Here is a 26,621-nt window from a genome sequence, read left to right as displayed (position 1 = left end):
AAAAAAGGCCCTGCCTCTCAAGGCTGGAAATATGCCTTTCTCTCCATCCATGTAGCAATCTTACCTCAGCTTTTACATCCCTCCACAAAACCTAGCTCATTAAAGTGAAGTGGATTCCTTTTCAATAAATGTACTAAGTTCTACGATGATTTGATTTTGGGGGATGTGGTGGTGGAGGAGAGATGTGAAGGCAAAGCTTTTTTTTTTTGCTGTTCTTTGCTTGATTGACAAGTTGTGCTAGTTCTTGAGAAGGTGATAAATAGCAGGCAAAAAACAGGTTTCTGTTTCAAGGCACCTGCATTAGTCTCAGCAGTTTCCAACTGCAGATTCATTAGTTCTGCTGCACCTTCTGGAATCTGTAAAGAAATAAGAAGGGAGAGGCTTGGCAAGTAACATTTTTTAATTCCTGCAGTGGCATCACCCTCCCTCCTACAAGTCCAAGAAAGGAAGTCTAGGAAAGCAAACACCACCTTATCATTAACAGTCTTGTTCAGTTCTGGCAGACTGAAAGCCATGGATTCCTTTGTGGAGTCACTCCACCTCATGTTGAGTCCTCCCCTCTTCCTGCTGTCTTAAACTTTTTGTAGCATTGTTGTCTTTTGTTTTCCAATGAGTCTTGTTCTGGCCAAAAGATTACTGACCCTAAAAGCCAAATTTAGGATTGTTGGTATGGAATCTTGTGTCTTGAGCTGCTACACGACAGGCAGAAAAGTTGTGAACCTGGAAAAAGAGCTAGTTGTTGATTTTGGCCTGTTGTAATGTCACTAATATCATGAACTTTTGAACTTACAACATTTGGAATTCAATGCAACATTTGATAGTAAAGTACTTCTGCAGCTTCCAGACCTGACACCATGAACCAACTTCTGCCCTTATCTCAGTCATTAGTGCTATTCTCTCATACGTGAGCAAGTTTATTTCACAAGCTTTAATGTTTGAGGAGTTTTGGAAAAGATTTTTAACTTGAGTAAATTTTTGAGATTCAGCATGGAGATTGACTTTTGAAACTGGATTCAAAAGAATCTGGAGAACTAGAGGGTATACATACAATTCAACATGAACAAAACGTGTGGAATTAAATGTGTGGTTAAGGAGTGTTTAAGATCTAACTGCATCTCTCTTAAGACTTAATAACATGTTCACAAATTTTGCAAACTGTCATGAGAATATCTAGCTAGGAAACAATTATGGTATAAGCTTTTCTGCATAACTAATTATTACACGTGTATCCCTGCAGGAATCTGTGTAACAGTTAGTGTCATAACACAGGTAAAAAAACCCTGTACAACATAAATAATGGTAGAAAGGCACATCTCAAAATAATCAGTTCTACGACTAGAAGTGGTGACCTGGAACATTAATAAGTTTAGGCTCACTAACCTGAAGGGAAATATCTGTGCTCATTTGCTAGACCTGAACCATTCATCTAAACCAAATTGTCTATATTAAAGTCCAACGCAACTTGAACTAATAAAAAGAGTGATTAGTATAATGCAGATCAACAAAGTATTCCTATGATTTAGCAGGGTTCCTCTAGGTTGCAGGGTAGGGGAGAATATAAATTTGAATAATAAAATAAATAGGTGAGACCTGGGGATCCACCAGTATTACAGCTCTTCTCCAGACTACAGAGGTCAGTAAAAATTGAACAAATGGATGTTCTAGAGGGTGGACTCTATGACTTTGTAACCCCACTGAGGTTCCTGTCCTCCACAGGCTCTATCCTCAAATATTCTGGAGTTAACCTGGATCTGGCAATCCTATCTCCTACCCCTTCTGATGGCCAGGGGGGAACTGACAACTAGGGTTGCCGGTCCCCAGGTCCTAGCATGGGTGCCCCCAGTTTTGGGGCTTTTGGCCACAGGCCAGCTGGCTGGCAGGGGAAACACAACCCCCAAACAGTGATGTTACTGCACAATGCTCCTGACATAATAACACCACCTGGAAGTGATGGTGTTATTGTGCTGCAATGGTCTAATTTGAGGGCAAAACTCTACAGTTTGAAGCTGGTGTTACCATGGAGTTTTGCCCGAAACATCCCCAATCACTTACAGGTGATGTCGTCGTGGGATAGCTTCTAGTGTCCTGGCCCAACTGATGGATCTCCTGATGGCACCTGGTTTTTTGGCCACTGTGTGATACAGAGTGTTGAACTGGATGGGCCATTTGCCTGATTCAACATGGGTTCTCTTTCTGTTATGTTCTTATCACATTGGGGATGTCCCAGAACACCCCCAAATCCCCTCACCAGCTCAATGGGGGGATCTAAGCAACCCTACTACGATTAGTCACCACATTACACTTTCACAAACCACAAACAACATCCAATAGTTACTGTTTAAGCTTCAAAAGACTTTTTGAAAGCTTTTAAATTCTTCTCAAATCCCCTGAGATGGCAGTGTTTCTGTGAATTTTCCCTGTAATAAAAGCACTGTGGGATCGCCAAATGTAGATCTCCCCATTGGCTGAGGGATGTGCATCAACCATTGGCTCATCAACCACCACTCAAGGTCTGTTTTGTTCTACTGGCTGAGGATTGAGGCACTGCTTCACACAGGAGAGAAAGAAAGCCTTCCCTAGATTGGCACTTTTCCTCCTTCTCCCTCCCTCAGCCAAATGAGAGAAGGCTATTTCTGTGGCACTTTCCACCATCTGCTCTCCCTCAGCCATTCAAGGGAAGGCTTTCTTTCTCTCCTCTGCAAAACGGTGCAACAGGTAGTTCAGCCAATGGGAGAGTAGGGAAAGCCAGAAACTGCCAGAACCAAGGCTGGTTGCCTTTTGCTTGGCTGGCTAGCAACAGCCACTCAGGCGGGAGAGAGGAGCAGACTCAAAATGGCACACAAGTACTCTTGATTGATGGTTTGACAGGCCAAAGGTGATGGAGTGCAGCTCCAACCAATGGGAGGGCTCTGTTTTGCCAAGATGAAAGGTTTTCTATATTGATAGGATGATTCAGGAAGACATTTCAGTAGAGGGAACCAGACTGGAATAATATGAATATGCATTATCTGTTGCTGTATTTTTTTTTATTTTACTCTCAGTGCATATTACTATTTCTTTCAGTGTGTAAGATTTTTGCTTGCTTAATACCATTTCTTAAATTGGTCAACAAGTCATGTTTAATACTTATGCCATGTTTCAGATTTCTGCAGTCCTATTAAACTGTTAAGGTGATGCCTCCTCATCCTTTTGACTGTATTGACCTACATTATATAATCTGGCTTGAGCCTCCACAGAAAGATAGACTATAAAACAAAGAGCCAGTTAGGTGTAGTTGTTAAGAGCAGCAGACTCTAATCTGGATAACTGTGTTTGTTTCCCCACTCCTCCACATAAAGCCAGCTGGGTGACCTTGAGTCAGTCACAGTTCTCTCAGAGTTCTCTCAGCCCCACCTATCTGCCAGGGTGTCTTTTGTGGGGAGAGGAAGGGAAGGAAATTGTAAGCCACTCTGAGACTTTGAATGAAGGGCAGGGTATAAATCCAACTTTTCAAACTCATAAATAAATGTAAGTTAATGTCCTATTACTTTGCGCAATGGATTGGGGGGTTATGTCATAAAATGTGGATGTTTCCTACCCTGATTAAAGTGGATAACTAAGCCAAAGCCTTGAGGACCTATTAAGCAGAAAAGGGCTGGCCACAGCTCTGGTCCCAAGTGCTGTTTTATTTGGTACCCTCGAACTAAGAAGAGATGAAACAGAAAAACTGCAGTTTTGCTGCAGTTTTCTTAAAGGGCTTATAACTGATGCTTTGCTTTGCTTTGCAGGGAGAAAGGGACTGCTGATTCTGTCCAAACTAAGAGCTGATAGGTTTGGAGACTCAAGACTACTGAAGAGCTAAAGTCCACTTTGCTGACCAGAATGATCTAGTGCTTACAAGAAAATGGAGTTGAACAGCTGGTGGTTTCCAGAGTGCTGAGAGGAACAGCATACCTTGCATTTCTTTGGTGCAGCTCAGATCCTGCTGATGTTTTCTGTGGCTGGCCAGCGTAAGGACACAAGAGACTCTGACAAGCCATTTGGGTGATTGTGCTAAGCTACCCAGTCAGGGACTGTTTTCAGCTGCTTCTGCTAAAACTCTTAGGATTCTTTTAAGTAGCTTTATCTCTTTGGGATAATATTGCATATTAATAAACCTCTGTTAATTAGCTCACCCTTGTCCAAGTGTGTGAACAGGGCAGTTTTTTTCCTGAGTAGGGCTTTCTGTCCTGGTGTAGAGAAAGATGCCCTCGTTATGAAATGTTCAGAAGGAGCTTTGTCATGTTCTTGTAAATCTATCAACAATTTTATTCTGACAGAAACTGAAAAGAAAACTACCTTGAAAGGCTTGTCTGGTTATCATTTGCCATCTCTGTATCTATCCTAGGGGTGGGCATGAATTGGCTTGTAAACATAAGTTTGTGATGAATTTTGGCTGGTTCATGGTTTGTGAAGCAAAGTTTGTCAGATGAAGAACTGCCACAAACTTCCATGAATTTTAATGCTGTTTGTGGTGGTTCATGAAGAACAGGAAGTAGGGATTTAAATGGCTCTGGGCCACTTAAACCCTGCTTTATGCTGTTCACAAAACAGCTGAGCAGCGGGGGGGGGGGGCAGAAAGCAGGGGTTTAAATGGCTCTGAGCTATTTAACCCCTTGCTTTCTACTCCCCACCACTTTTCATGGGGAAACCCCTGCTTTCTGCTCCCCATGACAAGCAATGAGGAGCAGAAAGCAGGGGTCATGAACTGATACAAACCAGTTTGGTTTGTGAGCCAATCTCCCAGTTCATGGTCTGGCCGCAAACCATAAACTGACCCAAACTGCAAAAATGCATTTCATGCCCATCCCTAAACTGTCCACCTGTATCTATTTTGTCTGATGGAGAATGTTGCATCACTGAAAAGCTTGCATATTGCAATATGGGTGACTCTGCCCCACTGTGTATCCAACCACATAAAGTTCACAGAAATGTGCAGTGGATCACTGGAAGGAACCAAATGCTTTTCAAAGCACAGGTGTGAAACTAGTGTGGAATGGAACAAACAATGTTCATCCAACCCGACTACAAAGTTGACTTCTCTGGTGTCTAGTCTTAAATTTGCAAGTGACACTGGAGTGGAACCAACCATCCTTTAAGTGGCCTTCCTCTAACTTAAATGGCATTTCCTCCAGTGGAGGAAGACTTCAAACTTGATTCCAAAATTATAAATAAATACATAACCTTTCCCAGTGGAATGGTAGGAGAAGTGTTGATTCTGTCTCATGATGCCTGTTGCCTCGCCTCAGTGGTCAAAAGACCCAAAGCAAAATTCTTCCTACAAAAAGGAATCCATCTGAAGAAAGCTTTGTTTCATGCCAACTTGGTACCCCTGCCCAAACACCAATCTAGCTCACCTGCCATTTGCCAAAGCCACTGAAGCTTCACTAAGCTACCGAAGCTTTTAATTTATGGTTTACTTACAACTCATATTTTTCTGTATATCTGAGAAGTCCTTCTGAGTATATAAAGATATTCAACTTGTCTGTGGTCTCATTGTTACATTTTTGTAAGCTACATGGGGGTGCGGTCAGACAGTGTGCTATCAAAGTGCAACTAATTTCATTATTAATGTAATTCCTGACTACTTCCACTGATCTCACTCTCTGCTTAAATATCTCAATGAGATGCACCATATTTCAACCCACCCAGGTTATCTTAAAGATCATTTAGACAAATAAGTTTGGGGGGCAATGATACCTGTCATCTGAAAATAGAGAAAACATGATACTCAGGAGCTTTATCATATATTAAACTTCTCTAGTTCTGTTGTTGCTATTATTAGTAATAGAACTACTACCCCAAAGTTTTGGTAACGCTTTGCATCACATGTGGGCTAACCTATGCCTAATAGCTAGAATACTACTTTCGCATGGTATACATACAGACAGCAAACCCAACTGCATTAAGTTAAAATGTATTTGCTCCTCTCAATTGATAGGCTCACATATCTTGTCTGCCACCTTCCCATACAATGCACTGTGAAGCAATTCTGGTAAGAAACTAATTCTGCATACTCGTGACATACACATGTAGGTGCACAGGTTAGCCACAGTTAGTTCTGCTCCCCAGCAGTTAGGATTTTCATCCAGATTTAGAAGCCTGGTTTATGGAGGGAGATCTAGCACTGTTACCCCATATACTTGTATTTGTATTTCATGGATAACTGGAATCTAACTAGGATTCCTTCATCATGCACTTCAGGAGAAGAAGCAAGATGAATAGTACTTAAAGGAGCCCAGCATCGGATCCATACTCACGTTAACTTCGCCAAGGCTTTTTTGGTAGAAAAAGCCCAGCAGGAACTCATTTGCATATTAGGCCACCCCCCTGACACCATCATCATTTCACACAGGGCTTTTTTGTAGAAAAATCCCAGCAGGAATTCATTTACATATCAGGCCACACCCCCTGACACCAAGCCAGCCAGAACTACGTTCCTGTGTTTTCCTGCTCAAAAAAAGCCCTGAACTTCCCCTTGGTTAACTCTGCCATCTGATTGCAGTCTAATTCTCTTTTCTCACTCCTCAGACCCAGCAGTGACCAACATTTTGAAACAGTTATTGGAAGTTTGCTCTCATCAATAACAGAACAATGACAAAATCCTACAAGGACAATGGAGTGCATAGGGATCTATTTCATTATAAATGAAATCAGAATCTTCCTATCATTCTTCATTCTTTTAAGCAACTCCCATTAATAGTTTTATTGTGTGATTAATCACTTGGTGCCATGAGAAATGGAAAGTTGTTGAGCTTTAAACTGTAAAATTAATTTCTCAGCGGATTATACTTTGTTGTCACAGATGACTTTTAGAACTGGAACCAAAGTTCTTCCATAAAGTTGCCTCAAAGAGCCCCCTCCCTCCACACACACCTCAGAACCTTTCCTGTAATGGTAGTCAGTAACTCATTCATTAAAATATATTTTATATAATTACAACACATTTTATTTGTGAAATTTACCTTACATTTTGGTCATAGGTTCTAGACATGCACAACATCTTGTGACTGCTCCCCTCATCAGTGGAGACATGCAAAATCCTAACTACATCAAAAGACACATCTAGCCAGTTTAAAGGAACCAAGGACACTGCATTCAACATGATGCAGATCTGCAGCCACGCCAACAGAAACATGTTTCTACTTGTAGACCACCCATGCTAGATCAAGGCACTTGCTTCCCAGCAGAATTTTGTCCCAGAGTTAACATTTGCTGCTACAATGCCTGCATCAACATTATGCTGTTATTATTAGATCTGCCAGCCAGATATGATACAGTTGACCACCAGCTACTGTCTAGCCGCTTCACTAATGGGGGATCCAGGGGGCTGGCCTCTTTTCTTCAAGGTTGGGGACAAAGGGTGGTGATAGGGGAAGAATAGTCCTGGAGGAACCCACTTATAGGTGGTGTGCCATAAGGGGCAGTTCTGTTCCTGATGTTATTTAACATCTATATGCACTCCCTTGCCTAGATTGTCAGGAGGTATGGGCTGGGATGCCATCAATATGCAGATAACACTGAGCTCTATCTATTGATGGGTGGTCAGTCTGACTGCACCCTGGACAATTTGGACCTGGCACTTGGCATCTTGGCTCAGACTGAGTCGACTGAAGTTGAATCCGATGAAGGCTAAGGTTCTCTATCTAAGTCGTGATGGCCCAGGAAGGGAAATCCTTTTGCCAGCTTTTGACAGGGTGTCTTTGATACCAACCCCTAAGATCAAAAGCCTGTGAGTGCTCCTGGAGTCCTCTTTGACTATAGAGGCCCAGATAGCAGCCACTACCAAATCCGCCTTTTTTATCTCTGGCGGGTACAGCAACTGGCCCCTTTTCTGGAACACAACAACTTAGCAATGGTGATCCATGCTATGGTCACTGAGAATAGACCACTGTAATGCTCTCTACATGGGGTTACCCTTGATCCTGATTTGGAAACTGCAGCTAGTGCAGAACACTGCAGCATGGTTGTTAATGGGGCTTCCTTGATGGGAGCACATTCAACTGCTCCTGAAAGAGCTGCACTGGCTACCCATTGCATTCCAAGTCCGTTTCAAGGTGCTGGTATTGACCTATAAAGCCCTATATGGTCAAGGGCCTACCTATCTATTGGATTGCCTTTCTCTATATGTTCCCCAGACAGTACTGTGTTCAGGAGTACAAAATCTGTTATCAATGACACTGGAAAAGCAGACCAAGGAAGGCCAGACTGTGTTCTACATGGGCTAGGGCCTTTTAAGTGGCAGCACCAATGATGTGGAACGTCTCCCAGAGGCCATAAAGGCCCTGCAGGATCTCTCCCAATTCTGCAAGGCCTGGAAAACTGAATTATTTTGACAGGCCTATAATTCCTAAATGGGAGAGGACTACCACTTTACACTGCTGAGCAACATCACTTATGAGAAACTATGACCACCAAAGAATCACTGTCAGAAAAAGAATGGACTGTCAAAGAAAGAAAGTTGTGATCCTGCCTATACCCAAAATTTCTGAGTAGCACCATGAATGCATTTTAATTGCTAAGCTTTATTGTTTTTAAATTGTAACCTCAAATTGTGTTTTAAACTGATTGTTAGCCACCCTGAGTCTGCTTGCGGAGAGGGCGGGATAGAAAACTAAAGTAATAAATAAATATGTAGGCAGTACTCTTCTGTTAATAAAACATTGTGGCTAAAGTTTCATTTGTTGTCAAATTATGCATTCCATTTTCTTCATAGCTCATATTCTTTCTCCTGTTATAAAAAGTGATATATAATAACTAGTAACAAGAAGTAATTCATAACGTAGGATATATATTGTTAGATAGGCTAAATGTTTATGGAGCAAGAACTATTGCATAGGCCTTACAGCGCAAGACGCTGAACATCAGTGGACATCTTAGCTATTCACACAAGATACTAACATGAAAATCAGGATCAATTCCTGTCTCTGAATGCTTAAATAAAGTATAATAAATGGGGAGGGGAATAATGGGTTGTTACACATTGAAGTCTAACAAAATGTACAAGTGTAATTTTCTGTGGGCTAGAGCCCCATGTCTTTAGATGCAACAAATGCATTCTCACTATGTAGTCGCTGCATAGAGTGGCTATGAAAAGGATGAATGCACACAACCATAACCTAACTCAAGAAGTCACAGAAAGCAAGGAAGCTATTGGCCAGGCCTCAGATTCAGCAGGAGCTCACAGGAGTGCTAGGGTTGCCAAGTCCAATTTAAGAAATATCTGGGGACTTTGGGGGTGGAGCCAGGAGACTTTGGGGGTGGAGCCAGGAGACACTGGGGCGGAGCCAAGATCAAGGCTGTGACAAGCATCATGAACTCCAAAGGGAGTTCTGGCCCTCACATTTAAAGGGACCACACACCTTTTCAATGCCTTCCTCCCATAGGAAATAATGAAGAATGGGTCACCTTCTTTTGGGGCTCATAGAATTGGATCCCCTAGTCCAATCTTTTTGAAACTTGGGGGGTATTTTGGGGAGAGGCACTAGATGCTAAACTGAACATTTGGTGCCTCTACCTCAAAAAACAGCCCCCCCAGAGCCCCAGATACCCGCGGATGAATTCTCCATTATTTCCTATGGGAATACATCTCCATAGGGAATAATAAAGTTCCCAGCAGACATTCCCCTCCCCTCCCCCCCCCGCTTTCTGATGACCCTGAAGTGGGGGGAGGGCCTCCAAACCAGGGGATCCCCTGCCCCCACCTGGGGATTGGCAACCCTACAGTGGGAGGAGGAGGGCCCAGACCCCCCTCGGGCGACCCCTACCCCCCCCGGGCAGGGCGAGGAGGGGATACCTTGCTCGCTGGGGATGTCATAGTCTTCCCCCAAGATGAGCTGGTCCCCGATCCAGATGGCGGTGGCAGGACCAGCCATGGCACAGCCCGCCCACCAGCGACTCCCCCCTCACCCCAAGTGGACCCAGGGGGCAGGCAAGGAGCCACCCCCACCCACCCTCCCTGGGAGCCGCGCTCCCACCCCCCAGGAGGCCAAGCCAGCAGCTGCCTGGTGGCGGGCGAGCGAGCCTCTGCTTGGCATTGCCCCGGAGACCGAGCAGGAAGGGGAGGCACTTCCGCGCGCAGCCTGGAGCGGCCCTCTCGCTTTCCCTCCCCCCCTCCCAGGAGGCCGCGCCAGAAGGTGGCGGGCGGGCAGCTAAGGCATCTGACTTGGGTTGCCCAAGTAGGAAGAGGCACACTCTCTCTGCCACCACCCCCCGCCACGCTCCTGGCCCACCCCCCCACTCCACCTCAGAGGCGGAGTGGGCGATGCTGCTGCGCCGCCGCCCCCTCTCCACCCCATCCCAGAAGCGGAGAAGGGGCAGCTCGCCGCGCTCCTTCGCACCGTTTCTTCCCCCGCTTCTGTTTTTGGGGGGAGCGGGGGAAGAGGCTGGAAAACCTGGGGTCCCCTGCTAGAGCGGGAGGATTGGGACCCCTAAGGAGCGCAGTTCCTGAACCTTTCTGATGGCTCTCCCTTTTCCTCCCCATCTAACTTGTCCATTGAATAGTAGGTGCAGCTGCATAACAATCCCTGGATTAGGAGAGTGGGCAGCCTGCTGCCAGGGGCTTTGCCATGCCCTCAGCAGCCCTCATTAGCCCCTGGAGACGTCCATACCACCCTTTCTCCACTTCTTATGTGATTTTGGGCAGCGGGTGGCTTGCTGGTCTTTTGATTTTTTTGGGGGGGTGGTGGCCCAGGAAAGCCTCAGGTGAGTGAGGCCTGCTTGGGCTGGCTGGATCTCTAGCCAGCCCAAGCAGGCCTCGCTCATCCAGGGCTCTCCTTTCTGGTTGCTTTTGGTTGGGGTGGGGATGGCATATGCTAATGAATTATGCTAATGAGCTCCACCACCTATTTTTCTACAAAATGACCCCTGCTATTGGCCACATGTAGAAGTCAAAGGCACTCCCTTCTCTCTGTGTAATTAGAACCAGACCACACCAGATTAAGAAAAAAGGCTTCAGGAGGGAATGTTTTTCAGAAATTCCATCAACAAAATGATTTTTTTATTTATCACTAACTGTGTAATCAGATGAAGTGTAATCAGTGTAATCTGATGGTGTGCATGCACATGAAATCTTATATCCAGAATTAAACTTCGTTGGTCTTAAAGGTGCCACTGGACTCAAACTTTGTTCTAGTGTAATCAGAATCTTTCTATGTTAAACAGGATTCATTTTCAAGCAGGTATGTACAGAAGGATTATAGCATGGGATGAAGAAGATTTGGTTTCTTTTGCAAGGAAATCTTTAGTGGGGGGCAAAGAAGTTCTCTTCAGCTTCTCAGCCCCTGAGATCCCTAGGGCATAAGCACTTCTGAGCATTCTACAGGTGGATCACAATCATATGAAAAAGTGGAGAAGGATCCTAATTTCTTATTTAAGTCACTAGAAGCCTGGGAGTTTTGCTGGTTCAAGAGCTTCCATAAGACTTACTGCCTGCTGATGTTAGGCCTCTATTGTGCTCTGAAAGATGACTCATTTGCCTTGTTGCATGAAATTTTTAGGGCCAGTTTTTGTTTAGACCAATGTAACCATGTCCCCAAGACCACAATAGGTGTTTTGTTCTAGGGAATGCACTTGAATCAAATGGGTGACTTGGTAAGACAAGTATATATTTAGAAATGAATTCTGCCAGAGTTACCTATGGAATACATATTTGGTATATTATTTTATACTATAGTATAATAATTTTACATTACAATATAAAATAATTAATGGCAAAGCCTTCCCAACCCCTCTGACAATTGTGTCCTTTCTAATTACAACGGAAAAGGTATTCTGTAGATATGTTGTCTACATATACATTATATTTCCCTCTGATAAGAATAAAGTGATAATCTTGCAAAGACACCTTCAATCATTTTAGTTTTCTTGTCGAGTCTTTGGCATGATGCAGCCAACACAATTGAGGGTGATCAAGTTGGAGACTGAATTTTCTTTCTCATAATGACACTTGCAGATTAGCCAGTGTCTTTCATCCTTTTCGTAAGTGTCTCTCTCAGGGCAAGGCTATTTTTACTCATTCCATGGTCTTGCTGGATTTTGTATAATTCCACTGTTGCTAACTGGCAAAAACTCAATTCTGTCTTTTTAAAGGTTTTATCTTTTTATTGTCTCTGAGGAATGAGAAATAGAACTTTAACAGCCAATGTGGTCCTTTTAGCAAACCAGCTCACACATTATGCAAATTCTTTAGTAGTCTCTTATTTATATTCAAATTTATAATTTGCTTTTCCACCGTGCAGTCATCAAATCAATGCACAATAAAACAAATCACAAAGGTCTGCCTAATGTATCCAAAGAAGTTCTGCAGCTGGGATTCAGTTGAAGTTCAAAAGCTATCTGGTTGAATTTTAATACTTCTATTTTTTTTATTGTTTTTCACTTGAGAGAGATGAACCTGTCTTTGTATCAGTTTCTTCAGTTTTTTGCTGAAGTTTTGAACTACTTACTTCATTAGAAACCTAACCAACCACTATGGTTACCTTCCAAGCATGGCCGGTGCATGGGAGTAGGCCAAGTAGGCAGCCACCTAGGGTGCCATCTGAGTTAGGGAGCACCACCAGGCACCCCTTCTCCCCAAGTGCAGTGTGTGTGTTCTCTGGAGCCTGCCTTCCCCAATGAAAAGCAGGCTCCATAGAGCGCAGATGCTGCCCAGCCAGTTTTACGTTCCCTGGATATGTTACAGACCTGGGAAATGCAAAAGTGGATGGCACCTGCACAATGCACCATCCAGCAGGGATAAATTAACCCATTGTAAAAACTGAAGAAGAACCAATTACAGTTTCTAAAAGTTGGCTTCTGTTGTATGCTGCCACTCATCCTTCCTATTCTACTTTAACAGAGCCATAGGGTGGGACCCATAGTTCAGTGGTATAGCATCTTTCTCACATGCACAAGGTCTTGTCAGTGGCACCTCCAGCTAAAAGGATCAAATAGTATTCTCACAATTTTTATTGCTTAATCTCACAATTTTTTTTAAAAAATTAAAATTTTAAATAAAAAACTGTAAATTAAAAATGTAAATAGTTTCAAGTTTCTTCTTTTTTTCCTACAATTTTTTTAAAAAAATTTTTTTGGGGGTGCTAGTGGGCAGCTTGCCTAGGGCACCAAAAACCCTAGCACCGGCCCTGCTGCCAAGGCCCTGTTTCAGGTGCTCCCACTTTTTGAGACTAAGTGCATGAGAACCTGGGAGAGAGCCCTGTTGCTCATGACACCAAAATTCTGTAATACTGTCTGCAAAGAGACTTGCCTGCTACTTTCTGTTGCTGTCTTCTGCCAGCTGTTGAAGACTTTTTTGTTCCTTCTGGCATTCCCTCACTGATCCTTCTGTGCAGCCCCAAAAATGTTTTAATTGTTGTTTTAATGCCTCTGTGTGTATTTTAGCTTGATTTTAATGATATGTATTTGTTTGTTTTTAATAGCTTTTAAGATGTGTTTTTATTATGTGTGTTTTTAGTCCATTAGCTGCCTTGATGGCTCAGATGTGTGCTAGAGTTGCCAAATCTACCTGACTCTGGGCAGGGGACTCTCCTTGTACGTGCAAAGCATGCACGGCATGGTGACATCACCTGGAAGTGATTCCATCACACTGAACACATTGCTAGGGGGGTGCTCTATCACTTAGGAAAAAGCTCTATGATTATCACAGAGGTTTTTCCTAAGTGATAGATTGTTCCCCCAGCAACATGCCTAGCGTGATAGCATCACTTCCAGGTGACGTCATCACGCTGGGCACATCATAGTGCACTGATGTTCTTCAGGGGTGGGGCTCCCCTGGCAGCCAGCTCTGTGGCAGTGGGTTGGGGCCCCCAAAATTGGGGGAACCCCTGCCCCCAGCAGGAGGCTAGGAAGTCTAATGAGTACAGAAAGACAGAGTTATAAATTTTGTAAATCTATATGAAGAAATAAAAACTTATTAAAACTGCATAAAAGAAACAATGGAATAATCAAGATTAAAGAAAACACAGCAAACTGAAGCCAACAGAAGAGACAACATGCAAAATTACAAAGAAACTGATAGTGCAATCCTAAACAGAGTTGCTCCCTTCTAAATGCCTTGAAGTCTTAGAAAGGTTAAATCTTGTTTAGGATTGCACTGTAAAACACTCATGTTAGCTCCTCCTTGCTCTTGAGTAAGTGTCATAATTTAAGCATTTTCAGATGAAAGAGATATTTGCCCCACCCCCAAATATTTTTATTGCAGTATTTGTCCAAATGATCACGAGAATGTCCCAAATAGTTAAGACACATGAGATGACCCCAAAAGATGGATAAACAGGAAATCAGAGAAATGCACATGGCATAATATTACAGTAATGTAATTAGTACACTGACATTGTTTCCTAATATAGTGCATGATCAGATGGAACGACACAAAAGGCAGGTTAGTCAGTGTTAAGACATTTGGATTTTGTAATAACGACTAGGGAAGGCAGCAAGGAATCACAGGTTGGGAACTAAAGACTCCACCCACTTTCCCCATTCCAAATCTCCTACTCTAGGATACACCTGCGAATTTTGTATCTGGTTATGAATTGATCTATTCTCTGAAGTGGAGCTAGAGTCTATAACAACAACAAAACCTGCAATGTTTCTTAGTGATTGTATATGTTTACTCAGTGGGTCTGCATTTGAATGGTTCTGTCAAAGCAATCATCAAAGTAAGTTTGCTGGGTACCCTTAGGCCAGTCACACACACTCAACCAAACCAAGCTCACAGGGTTGTTGTGAGGATAAAATGGAGGAGAAGAGAGCAAGGTAAACCTCATTGAGTCCAACTGGGGAGAAAGGTGGGTTAATAAACCAAGTAAATAAATAAAGAGGTGAATAAATAAACATTCATTGTCTCAGCCTAATCTATTTCACATAATTTTTCTGAGGGTTAAATGTATACTGCCATAAGGTCCTTGAAAGAAAGAGTCGGATATAAGGCTGGCAGGTTGCCCACTTCATCTCTTGGCTTCTGCCACTGTTCTCATGAACAATGGGAACAAACATGTAGGGAAGTATGGTGTTGCATAACACTGCAATGTCATTTTCAGTCAAAAAAACGAAGTGGCAATGTCATGAGCCCTGATGAGGGGGGGCTGGAAGGGTTAACAGTCATGGAAGAGTTGCCAACCAGTTCCTCAGCTGAACAAACAGCAGCTGGTCCATCAATCACTCTCCAGGCACCAGTGTCATCTGTTGATGATCAGTCTCCTCCAAGCTCTCCCCCTCCCATCTCAAGAGTTGGAAGAAGGCTCCGGAAAGAACTTTCAGAGCGAAGACATGAGGCACGCCGATGCTTCAGATCTCTCAGCCCTGAGTTCTAGCAGAGTCATTGCCACCCAGGGAGCAGGCTGATTGAGGCTCCCATATAGCTCCCACCCAAGACCTGATAACCTTGTGGTAGCAACAAGTCTATTTTCTGGCTTGCATCCACACTCCTTCCTGATCCCTGATCCTGACCTGCTTGATTTCCTTGGCACCCTGACCATTTGGCTTTTGAACATTGACTTCTGATCCCGGTTTGTGATTCTGCATTGGTGACTTAGCTCCTGCTTGACTTCCTGGACTTTGACCTTGGACTGGCTTTGGACTCTTGCCTGCCTGCTTGCACCCTGAGAACATGACAGATTGCTTCCACCACACACACTCACTCCACAAGATGGATGAGGAGGCAAGCGGAAACTCTGGGCAGCTAGCAGCCTTGCTCGCTCAGGTACAGCACCTCACTCAAATGGTGGCTCACCTGCAACAGCAGCAACAAGCCACTGTAGCTGCCCCATCCAAGTGCCCGGTGCTTCCCCCAGAGAAGTTCTCTGGGAAGGTGGAGGAGTTTCCTGCATTCATGGCACAGTGCAAACTGCATATTGAACTATGTGCCAGAGATTTCCCCAACGACAAGACCAAGGTATGCTTCATTGTCAGCCTCTTAAAGGGGCAGGCAGCTAAATGGGCTACCCTCTTACTTCTAGCCCCATCGCCTCTGCTGATTGACTACCAGGGCTTTCTGGATCATATGGCGGTAGCTTTTGCTAACCCCCAGCAAGCAGCCACCACCAATCGGAAGATCCAGACCCTGAAGCCGGGTGGAGACTCGGTTTCCCAGTATTCCACTGAGTTCAAGCTTCTGGCCCAAATCCTGGCCTGGAATGAGGCTGCCCTCATGGACCAGTATACGGAGGGGCTGGCTGATGAAGTCCTTGATGAGCTGGCATGAGTAGACTGACCGGCCATGCTGCAAGGCCTAATCATGCTGTGTCTCCGCATCGATGGCCGCCTGGAAAGCCACCGACAAGCGCAAAGCAGCGCCTGTCCCTCTCAGCTGCCCCGCAGCCTAGCGACGGTGACAACCCCGATGCACAACAGTCCCGAGACGGACGATGCTGAGCCCATGCAACTTGGGGCTGTGCTTGTTGGAGTTTTCAAAAGAAGCCTCTGCTGCCTGCTGCTTTCAGGTTGAAAGCGACTGGGCAGGCGGCACCTTCCCATTGCGCTTGTCAGCTCTTCGGAGCTGTGCTGTGACAGGCACAGGCAATGTTTGCCCTGCGAAGAAAAGCAGTAGTGCCCAGGGCTCTTGGCTTGCCTGCTGGCTGGCGCAATCGTGCCACATGGGAAAGGGGACTAAGGGGGCACCCAGCAGTGCCCTTTGGCAGGGTGGCACCCTAGGTGATCACCTACCCCACCTACTCCCATGCGCTGGCCCTGCAGAAGACACTCTGTGTCTGGGGCATTGCTGTTGGCTGAAATCAACAGAAGCAACCGCCTGGTAACCAGAGGACTGTAAGAAGCTTGAGGCTCTGTGAGGAGAAAGCTACAGCTTGGAACTCTTCAGAGAAGTTTGTGCAGTTGTCTCAGTGCTTCCACTGTCCTGACTTGAACTGTACTGCTGAGAGAGAAACTGCAAACAACCTTGAGAAGCTGCTAGCTATAGCAAGTATAGGCTAGGATAGACTAATAAGATTTTTTGTTTCTGTGTTTCTTGTTTGTCTATACACCTCTATTTTTTATTTTGTCTTGTAAATAAACTGCATCCTTCTTATATTTTAATTGGAAGGAGTTCTGATCCTCATTACTAGTCTAATTGGGTGAATTCGCACTAAGTAGCAGACAAAAAGGAACCCTCTATTTTTATTAATTGGAATTTTTCTCTACATTAGAAATTCTGGACCCTCCCAAAAATGTGATGTTTTGACACCTCCCTACTCTTCTCCTCTCCTCTCTTCTCTTCTGTCATTATGCTTCCACTGTCCCCTTATTTTTATTCACCCCCTTCCCCCCAATTGCACTCAAGGCTACTACCACCCCCCTGGATCATTCCAGCACCCCCCAGGGAAACTTTGGGAAACACTGGTCTACGCCACGGTCGACTCTGGGGCTGCCTGCTGCTTCGTTGATGTAGCCTTTGTGAAGCAACACCAGATCCCAGTGCAGGACAAAGACATCCTGACCCTAGTCGAAGCCATCAATGGGCACTTCCTCTGCTCCAGTCCGGTGACCCAGAAGACCCGTCCGGTCACGCTCCAGATCCAACACCATCATGAGCAAGTACAATTTGATGTTGCTCACATGCCCCGCTTTCCCCTCATTCTGGGACTTTCCTGGCTCATAAAGCACAACCCCCTCGTGGACTGGGCACAGGGAAAGCTGAGCTTCAAGGACCCTTGTCCTCACCAGGCCCGGACGGTCACCTTGGCTGCTGCCACCCCAGCTGCTGGTCCTCTACTCCCCCTAGCCTACACATACTTTGCCAATGTCTTTGAGGAAAAGGGGGCCGACCAGCTCCCCCTGCACCAGCCTTTTGACTGCGCCATTGATTTGGTACCAGTGGCACCCCTACCCATGGGGTGCTAGAATCAGAGCTAGCAGCCCTGCAGGACTTCCTTGCCAAAAACCCGGAATGGGGTTTCATCCAGCCATCCACGTCCCCGCTGTCTGCCACTGTTCTCTTTGTCAAGAAGAAAGGTGGCGAGCTCTGGCCCTGCAATGACTACCGGGCCCTGAACAAAATCACCACCTGGGACTGCTACCCATTGCCACTGATCCCAGAACTACTGGATTGCCTTAAGGGGGCCCAGGTCTATACCAAGCTGGACCTCTGGGGTGCGTACAACTTGGTGCTGATCCGCACAGGAGATGAATGGAAGATGGCTTTTGGGACCCGCTATGGCCAGTATGGGTATTTTGTGAAGCCCTTCAGCCTGACCAACGCTCCCGCCATCTTCCAAAGGCTGATGAACGACATCTTCCGCGACCTGTTCAACCGCTTTGTGATCATTTATTTAGATGACATTTTAATTTATTCACAAAGCCCCGCCCAGCATGCAGGGCACATCCTCCAGGTCCTGCAATGCCTGCGCAAGCATGGTCTCTACGCCAAGCTAGAGAAGTGTGCCTTCGACTTAACAGCAGTTGAGTTCCTTGGCCACAAAGTCAAGGCAGTCATGACCTGGCAGACACCGTGGAACTGCAAGAATGTACAGCGGTTCCTTGGCTTTTTTAGTTATTACTGCCAGTTCATCCCTGCCTATGTCGACATAACCACACCTCTGACCCAGCTCTTCTGGCCCAAAGAGCCATTTAATTGGACTGCAGAGGCAGACCATGCCTTCACCACCCTGAAAACCTGCTTGACCACCTGCGTTACCCAGACCCGCAGCTGCCGTTCACCGTAGAGACTGACGCCTCCAGCATGGCCCTTGGTGCAGTGCTATCCCAGCAGGAGGACTCCTTCCAGCCGCTACAACCCTGCGCATACTACCCACGGCAGCTGATGCCCACAGAGCGCAGCTACACCATCTGGGAGCGGGAACTCTTGGCCATCAAGACCACCTTCGAAGTTTGGAGGCATCACCTTGAAGGGGCCTGCCACCCCGTCCAGGTCCTGACTGACCAGCGGAACCTGGAGCATCTACAGACTGCTCGCCTCACCCAGCATCAGATCCGGTGGTCCCTCTTCTTTTCCTGGTTTGATTTCTGGATCACCTACATCCCGTGGAACCAGAACTGGAAAGTGGACGCCCTCTCCCGAAAACTGGAGTACCAGCCTCTAACGGAGAAGGCCCCAAACGGGGTCATCCTTGCACCCTTGGTCTTCACTGCCACCACAACTCACCCGACCTTGGCTGCAGACATCCAGGCCAGGCAGGCCCAAGACCCCTGGGCTCAGCAACGCCTCCTGGAAGTGCAAGATGGCCCAACCGGGGGTCTCTCTACCCGCCAAGGTCTCCTCCTGCACCATGGGCACCTATATGTGCCTTTGGGGCCCCTCCGGGCCGATGTGCTCCACCTGACCCACGAATCCCCTCCTGCAGGGCACTTTGGCCAACATAAGATCCTGCACCTGCTCACATGAGAGTTCTGGTGGCCACGTGTCCATGCCGACGTGGCCCGCTATGTTGGTTCCTGTGAGGTCTGCCGGTGGGCCAATGATGTACTGGCCAAGCCCCCAGGGATTTTGTATCCCTACCCACGCAGGACCCTGGGACACCGTCTCCCTGGACTTTATCACCGAGCTCCCAGGTCCAAGGGGCACACTTCCATCCTGGTGATGGTGGACCTCTTCACCAAAATGGCTCACTTTGTTCCATGTCCCAAGCCGCCCACGGCTCCTGAAACAGCTCAGCTCTACCTCCAGCACGTCTTTCACCTGCACGGGCTCCCGGCACACTTGATCTCAGACCAAGGCCCCCAGTTCACCTCCTGATTCTGGCAAGCCCTGTACTCCAGCTTAGGCACCAGGTGCATTTGTCCTCAGCGTACCATCCTCAAATGGCTGGGCAGACTGAACGCACCAATGCCATGCTGGAACAATACCTGCATTGCTACACCAGCTACCAGCAGGATGACTGGGCCGCCTTGCTACCCCTGGCCGAGTTTGCCTACAACAATGCCGTACTTGCATCCACGCAACAGACCCCATTTGCAGCCACCTATGGATTGCTGTCTTCTGCCAGCTGGTGAAGACTTTTTTGTTCCTTCTGGCATTCCATCACTGATTCTGGCATTCCCTCATCCTGAGAACGTGACAGGCATCCCCATGTCATGCAATGCTCTAGGAATCCCCTTGATCTTTGTAGTAAAAATCATAGAGTTAAGGGGGATCCTATAGCATTGTTTAGCGCAATGACATCACTTTTAGACTTTCAGATGGAAATGATATTGTAGCATCACACAACATATTCTTGCATATATCCATCCACCCCCCCGCCCCAGGGCCACCTGCCAGCCCTAGTGGGATAAAAGTGTACTAGAACTGCCTACCTTGCCTGTTGAGCTGCTTTCATGACTCAATAGAACCTGACTTTACTGAAGATAGATTTAAGTGGGTAGCTGTGTTGGTCTGAAGCAGCAGAACAAAGGATGGGTCGAATGGCACCTTAAAGACCGACTTGACTTGACTTTATTTGATTTATATCCTGCCCTTCCCACCGAAGCAGGCTCAGGGTGGTTCACAACAATAAAATCACAACAAACAATAAAAATTTCACAGCATTTACATCAAAATTTAAAAACAATCTGGTGCTAACATCATTTGGTATTGTTTCACTTCTGCTGGCTTTAGTATTTCTTAAATTTTCTCCTACAATAATGGTTACTCATGAGTAATAAACAAAGTTTTATTCAGGGTATGAGCTGTTATGTGCATGCACACTTCCTCCGATAAAATTAAATTGAGTTCACCAGTCCAAATAAATAAGGCAGAGGTTGAACAACAAGTTAGCATAGAACATAATAAAGATATTTTAAAATAAGCAAACAGGAATAAGTTTGTAAAGGTAAAGGTAGTCCCCTATGCAAGCACCAGTTGTTTCTGACTTTGGGGTGACGTTGCATCACAACATTTTCATGGCAGACATTTTATGGGGTAGTTTGCCATTGCCTTCCCCAGTCATAAGGCCCTTATAAACTTAACTTGTCATTCTTGTTTGCATCTGTTCAGACATCTTCACTATGTTGTATGCTAATTTGTTGTTCAACCTCTGCCTTATATGTATGGACTGGTAAATTCAATTTCATTTTCTTGCAGTATGGACTGGTAAATTCCATTTCATTGTATTCATTGTATTTTGTGTGCACACAAAAACTCATACCTTGAATAAAACTTTGTTGGTCTTAATGGTGCTAATGGACTCAAACTTTGTTCCCTGACTTTACTATTAGCAATGAAGTGATGGTGGTAATTGAATGGTCCCATGAACCTCATTTGCTTATGCTAGATCAAAAGGCCAGTAGGACAAGCATCCTGTGAGGTGAAGGGAAGGCGGTAAATGTGAAGATGGCTTCTCACCTGCCCATGGCTATTAGCTTCAGTAGAGCTGGATTAACAATTAGGCCAAGTAGGCACTGGTCTATGGGTCCCCAAGCCTTTAGGGGCCCCAGACTGACTTTCCCCCCATTTCTCCCCCTGCTTGCAGCCAGCAACTGAGCTGCTCTTTGCCTGATTTGCCTGGTATGGTTGCTGCTGGTGTTGTCGCCAAGTTTGCCTCTCTCTCTGCCTCTCCTCCACAGCTTAGTAAAAGGGACTTTTAAGAGGGGCCTGCAGGCTGCAGCAGGGGCTGTGGATGGCGGGACAGGTGCTCAGACTCTGAGATAATTTGCAAGGCCCCCCCCCCCCCCAAGATTTCAACTGCCTAGGAGCCTCCACAGGGTTTAATCCAGCACTGAGCATCAGAGCCTGACTTCCCCAAACACAATCATGGTGAGGAAGGGAGGATGTTTTATGGACAGAAGATGAATCCTAAACTGGCAGATTTGGAAGCAAGGGGTCAGTCCCTATATGATATATCTGCAGCAAAAATAATGATGGGTGTAGAAACTAAGAAGTAGGAAGTTCTATTTTGGGGTAAATTAGGGGCTTTTAGCTGTGATTCATGTAGCAGCTGTAATAGCTACACTGGCCCTGAGTAACAGTGACCCTTCTGAGGTAAGTGAATGTTACATAAGAGACCATTGCTTTCACTGCTTTCCTTAGTCTTACAGAACTACTTGAAATGAAATGAAAATTAGTAGCTTTGGAGAGCATGCTCTGTTTCATTTTTGTCCTCAGCATTTACATTCAGGAAGATGAATCACCTATGTTCTGCAGGTGGGACGTACTTTGCCTGAAAAGCTTATGGTATATGGTTTCATCTGGCAACCAGTTGCAATTTTTCTGCTAATAAATGGTTTTCAAACAAGCCTGTGTAAAAAATAAGCCAGTTATGCAACACCCCCCAACTATAAAGTAAAAACAAACAACAGAGTATGTTAACAGCCTATAACTATAAAACTTGTGTCATACAGGAATTCCATGTAAGTCATATTAAGTATTACTCTATTTAAAGGCTGATGGAGCGAAAATAGCTACTGCCAGAGCTTTTTTTGAGCAGTAATGCACAGGAACACTGACTTGGCATCAGGGGTTGTGGCCTAATATGCAAATTAGTTCCTGCTGGGCTTTTTCTTTTTTTAAAAAAAGAATTATTACAAGGTTAGCTGGGGAATAATTCTTTGTATACCAGCAATATAATGGCAAATCTCTACTACCAGTGCCAAAAGTTGTGGGAATGGACGTTCCTGAGGTCCAAGGGACTCACCCATGATTTTCATCCCCTTATGGCCAATTTTGTACCATCCCATGTACACTCATGAATTTCTCTAGTGAACTACACAGTATGCCCTCAAGACCATGTCAGATTAAAAAAGCAGAGTGGGTGGGAAGGCTAAAGCCCCTTCTCTATGTGAGTCAGGCTATCCCAATCAAGCATGTAACAACTGAGAAGCTGAAACTCTTGTGTGACTATGGCACAGGATGCAGGATGGGGATCCAGGAGCAAAGTTGTGTCCTCTGGTGATCAGAGACAAAGTGCACTTTCTCCATATGGGTCAGATCCTGCACTGTGAATGTATGTTCCCAGGCTCCCTGTGATAGTCCTCTGCCCATCACTGTTGCACCCCAACACTTAAGGGACCCTTCTAAGTTTAACTGCACAACTAAAAGCTGGAATTGACCCCATAAATCTCCTACCATGTCACTGCCAAAAATTGGTGGAAGAACTTTCCATTTGCATGTATGTCATATATATATACATGTATTTACTGTTCCACGATGAACTCATGTACAGCCATGGGCATTATTAACAATTAGGCCAAGTAGGCACTGGTCTATGGGCCCCCATGCCTTTAGGGACCCCAGGCTGGCTTTTCTCCTAGGTTTCCCCCTGCACACGCAGTCAGTAACTGAGCTGCTCTTTGCCCATTTTGCCTGGTGTGGCTGCTGCTGCCATCATTGCCAAGTCTGCCTCTCTCCCACAGTTTTGTCAAAGGGACTTTTGAGGAGGTGCCTGCTGGCTGCAGAGGGGAGCATGGGTGGTGGGGTGGGTGCTCTGACATTGAGATAATTTGTTAGGGAGCCCCCTGAAATTTTGACTGCCTAGGCACCTCCACAGGGTTTATTCCAGCACTGTGTACAGCATATGAAATGTGTCCCATTGGCATGCTGGGAAAAGTTGCACCATCTAAATTTCTGTTTTTGTCATACAGCTGTAAAAAAAATAAGAAAAGCTGGCATCCTTTTGCATATGGAAAAATATTGGAAGATTTGTTGAATATAGGAGAAAATAAAGTCAAGTGTGGGCTCAGGGGACAGGGACAGAGAAGAACTTTTCATTGAGGGAAGGCCAGTTCAGTATTACTATACTGAACAAGTATGGTTTGGTCTAGAGACACACAGCAGAATGATCTGTGGATTGAGTTGACAGAATGTATAGGTTTACTTCAGACTGAAGATGACCTTCTTGTTTTTTTTTTAATATAGAGGTGCCTTTCATTTCATTTACTTCCTTTATACACTACTTTTCTTTCCAATGGGAGCCCAAAGAAGCTTACATCATTCTCTTCTCTTCATGTTATCCTCACAAAGCCACTTTCAGTAGTTCAGGCTGAAAGTGTGCGACTGGCTCAAGGACATGCAGCAATCTTCCATGGAAAAAGGGAGAGTTGAACCTGGGACCAATTTCCCACTCAGTCTCACCTTATGCTGCTCTCACGTTCGTCTTCTCAGTGGGGCTCCTTCCAATTTCACACTATCTGCCCCGGGGCTGCAGCAAGCATTGGTATTTTCACACAGCAAAGAGAAACCGCTAAAAACTAGTTTCTGCTTGCTATGTGAAAGCGCCAACACTTGCTGCAGCCCTAGGGCAGATAGTGTGAAATTGGAAGGAAGCCGTGCTGAGAAGACGAACATGAGAGTGGCATAAGGTGAGTGGGATATTGGTCTGGGTCTCCCAGATCCTTGTCCAAGGCTGCAATCACACACATGAAATAATGCACCTTCCAACTGGATTTTGCCAGTTCACACAGTAAAATCCAGTTGTAAAGTGCATTGAGAGTAGATTGAAAGTGCATTATTTCATGTGTGTGATTGCAGCCCAAGGCTCTAACCTAATTCACTCTCATTAATCATTCCCTGTTTATGAAAAATTAGCACAGGATGTGTAAGGCTAGACAAGAGCCTCACTACCTGAAGTGCTGACCTTTAATTTGTAGGGCATTTTTACATGAGAGAACATCCCAAATTAAACTGTCCTCCCACAGTCTGAAGTAGTACAGACCCTTCTGTGGTTCTGAAATTCTACCACTGTGTTCTGTTACTTGTGTAGATCAGCCCTGCAATACTGCTATTGCAGTGAATAGCACTTACTTGAACCTTGTGCATATGTACACAGTACCAAATCCAGATTTACATTTCCATGGTAATGCCAAGTTTCAGTTTCTTCACAAATTCTGGATGGGGGCTATTGAGGCAATTAACTGCAATACAATTCACATTAAATAAATGCATCTCTTCAACAATTAGTGTGCCCAAATTGTAAATAGAGCAGAAATGAATCCATTTTTTCCATCAGCCTGCACATTCTTGCCCCAGAAACACTGAACTATGACCCTCCCCCGCCCTGTTCTAAAGCATAGTGCAGATCTGTTTGCATATGGGCCAGATATATTTGTAGTGGAGCTTCAATGGCCTTTTACAAGGAACAAATCTGGCCTATGGGGTTTGAACCTTAGCAATAAATCAGTCTTGCATTAACAGAAATCAACGTTGTTTTAGTATGATGTACAACTGAAGTGTTGGATTCTGGGGATGTCAACTGAAAATGAGTAATATTCTGTAAAGTCACATGTGAATTGTGCAGGTTATCGTAACAATTCAGTCAAAGTTTACAGAAGGTGGTGATTTTATTCTGGTGCTTTTAGGATAAGAAAAAAGTACACTATTTGAGGAAGTTCACGTTTGCAAACGTTTTAAAATAATTGCAACTTAAGTTGTTTGTTATTTGCAGTTCATGTTCATTACATTTCTTTTTTAAAAGTGAAATGGTTGTAATAATGCTGAGTTCGATCCCAACAGAAGCTGGGTTCACGTAGCCGGCTCAAGGTTGACTCATCCTTCCATCCTTCCGAGGTTGATGAAATGAGTACCCAGCTTGCTGGGGGTAAAGTGTAAAAGACTGGGGAAGGCAATGGTAAACCACCCTGTGAAAAGTCTGCTGTGAAAATGTCATGATGCAACGTCACCCCAGAGTCAGAAACGACTGGTGCTTGCACAGGGGACTACCTTTACCTTATATATATATATATAAACTTGTGTGTGTGTGTGTGTGTGTGTGTGTGTATATATGCATCATGACATTTTGTATACTTTAACAATCATAGAATGTATGTTCTTTTCCCTATAAACTTTTAGAAATGTTCACTGATCATTTTGTTGGCTGGTGACTAAGGGAGAGAGCCTTTATCTTTGAAATGGCAGCAACCATGCTGTTCCCTATGAATCTCATGCATGCGTAGTCATTAACAACAGAACAGAGACTGCTATGTCATTGAAGTTTTCCAGTGCACTGGGTGAAATGTGAACTTCCTCCAGTAGTGTAATCTGCTGAGTGTGGGTCGGGAAGTTTGAACAAAGAATATTCATCAGCAGAGGGGAGGATCAAAGAGGCAGTAGTGGACCTGAGCAACCATTTGCACTCAGGATCTGTTTGTTACTCTTTGGCTTTCTTGAAGGCAACCAATGATGTCTTTGAATACCAAGCATAGTGGTGGAAGGGGGGGGGGTGTATCTTGGCATGAGAGGGAAATGCTAGATCTTCTTTCACTCTGGGGAGAAGAGAAGGTTCAGGAGGCACTTGACTCCTGCCATAGGAACATAGATGTTTTTGAGAAGATTGCACAGCAAAAGAAGACATTGGATTTATATCCCGCCCTCCACTCCGAAGAGTCTCAGAGTGGCTCAATCTCCTTTATCTCCCTCCCCCACAACAGACACTCTGTGAGGTGGGTGGGGCTGAGAAGACTCTCACAGCTGCTGCCCTTTCAAGGACAACCTCTGCCAGAGCTATGGCTGACCCAAGGCCATGACAGCAGGTGCAAGTGGAGCAGGTGCAAGTGGGGAATCAAGCCTGGTTCTCCCAGATAAGAGTCTGCACACGTAACCACTACACCAAACTGGCTCTCTCCTTGGAGTGCAAAGAATTGGTGCCGGCATGCTGGATGAAAACAAAAGCCAGGATACAGTAGTACAAATGAATAGCTGCTTATAATAGCCATTCAGGGAATGCTCCCACAACTTGCCTGTATTG

Source organism: Heteronotia binoei, chromosome 9, assembly GCF_032191835.1.
Source record: "Heteronotia binoei isolate CCM8104 ecotype False Entrance Well chromosome 9, APGP_CSIRO_Hbin_v1, whole genome shotgun sequence".
Classification (NCBI taxonomy): Eukaryota; Metazoa; Chordata; class Lepidosauria; order Squamata; family Gekkonidae; genus Heteronotia; species Heteronotia binoei.
The sequence above is the reverse complement of the archived record's forward strand: the minus strand, read 5'-3'. Positions refer to the sequence as shown.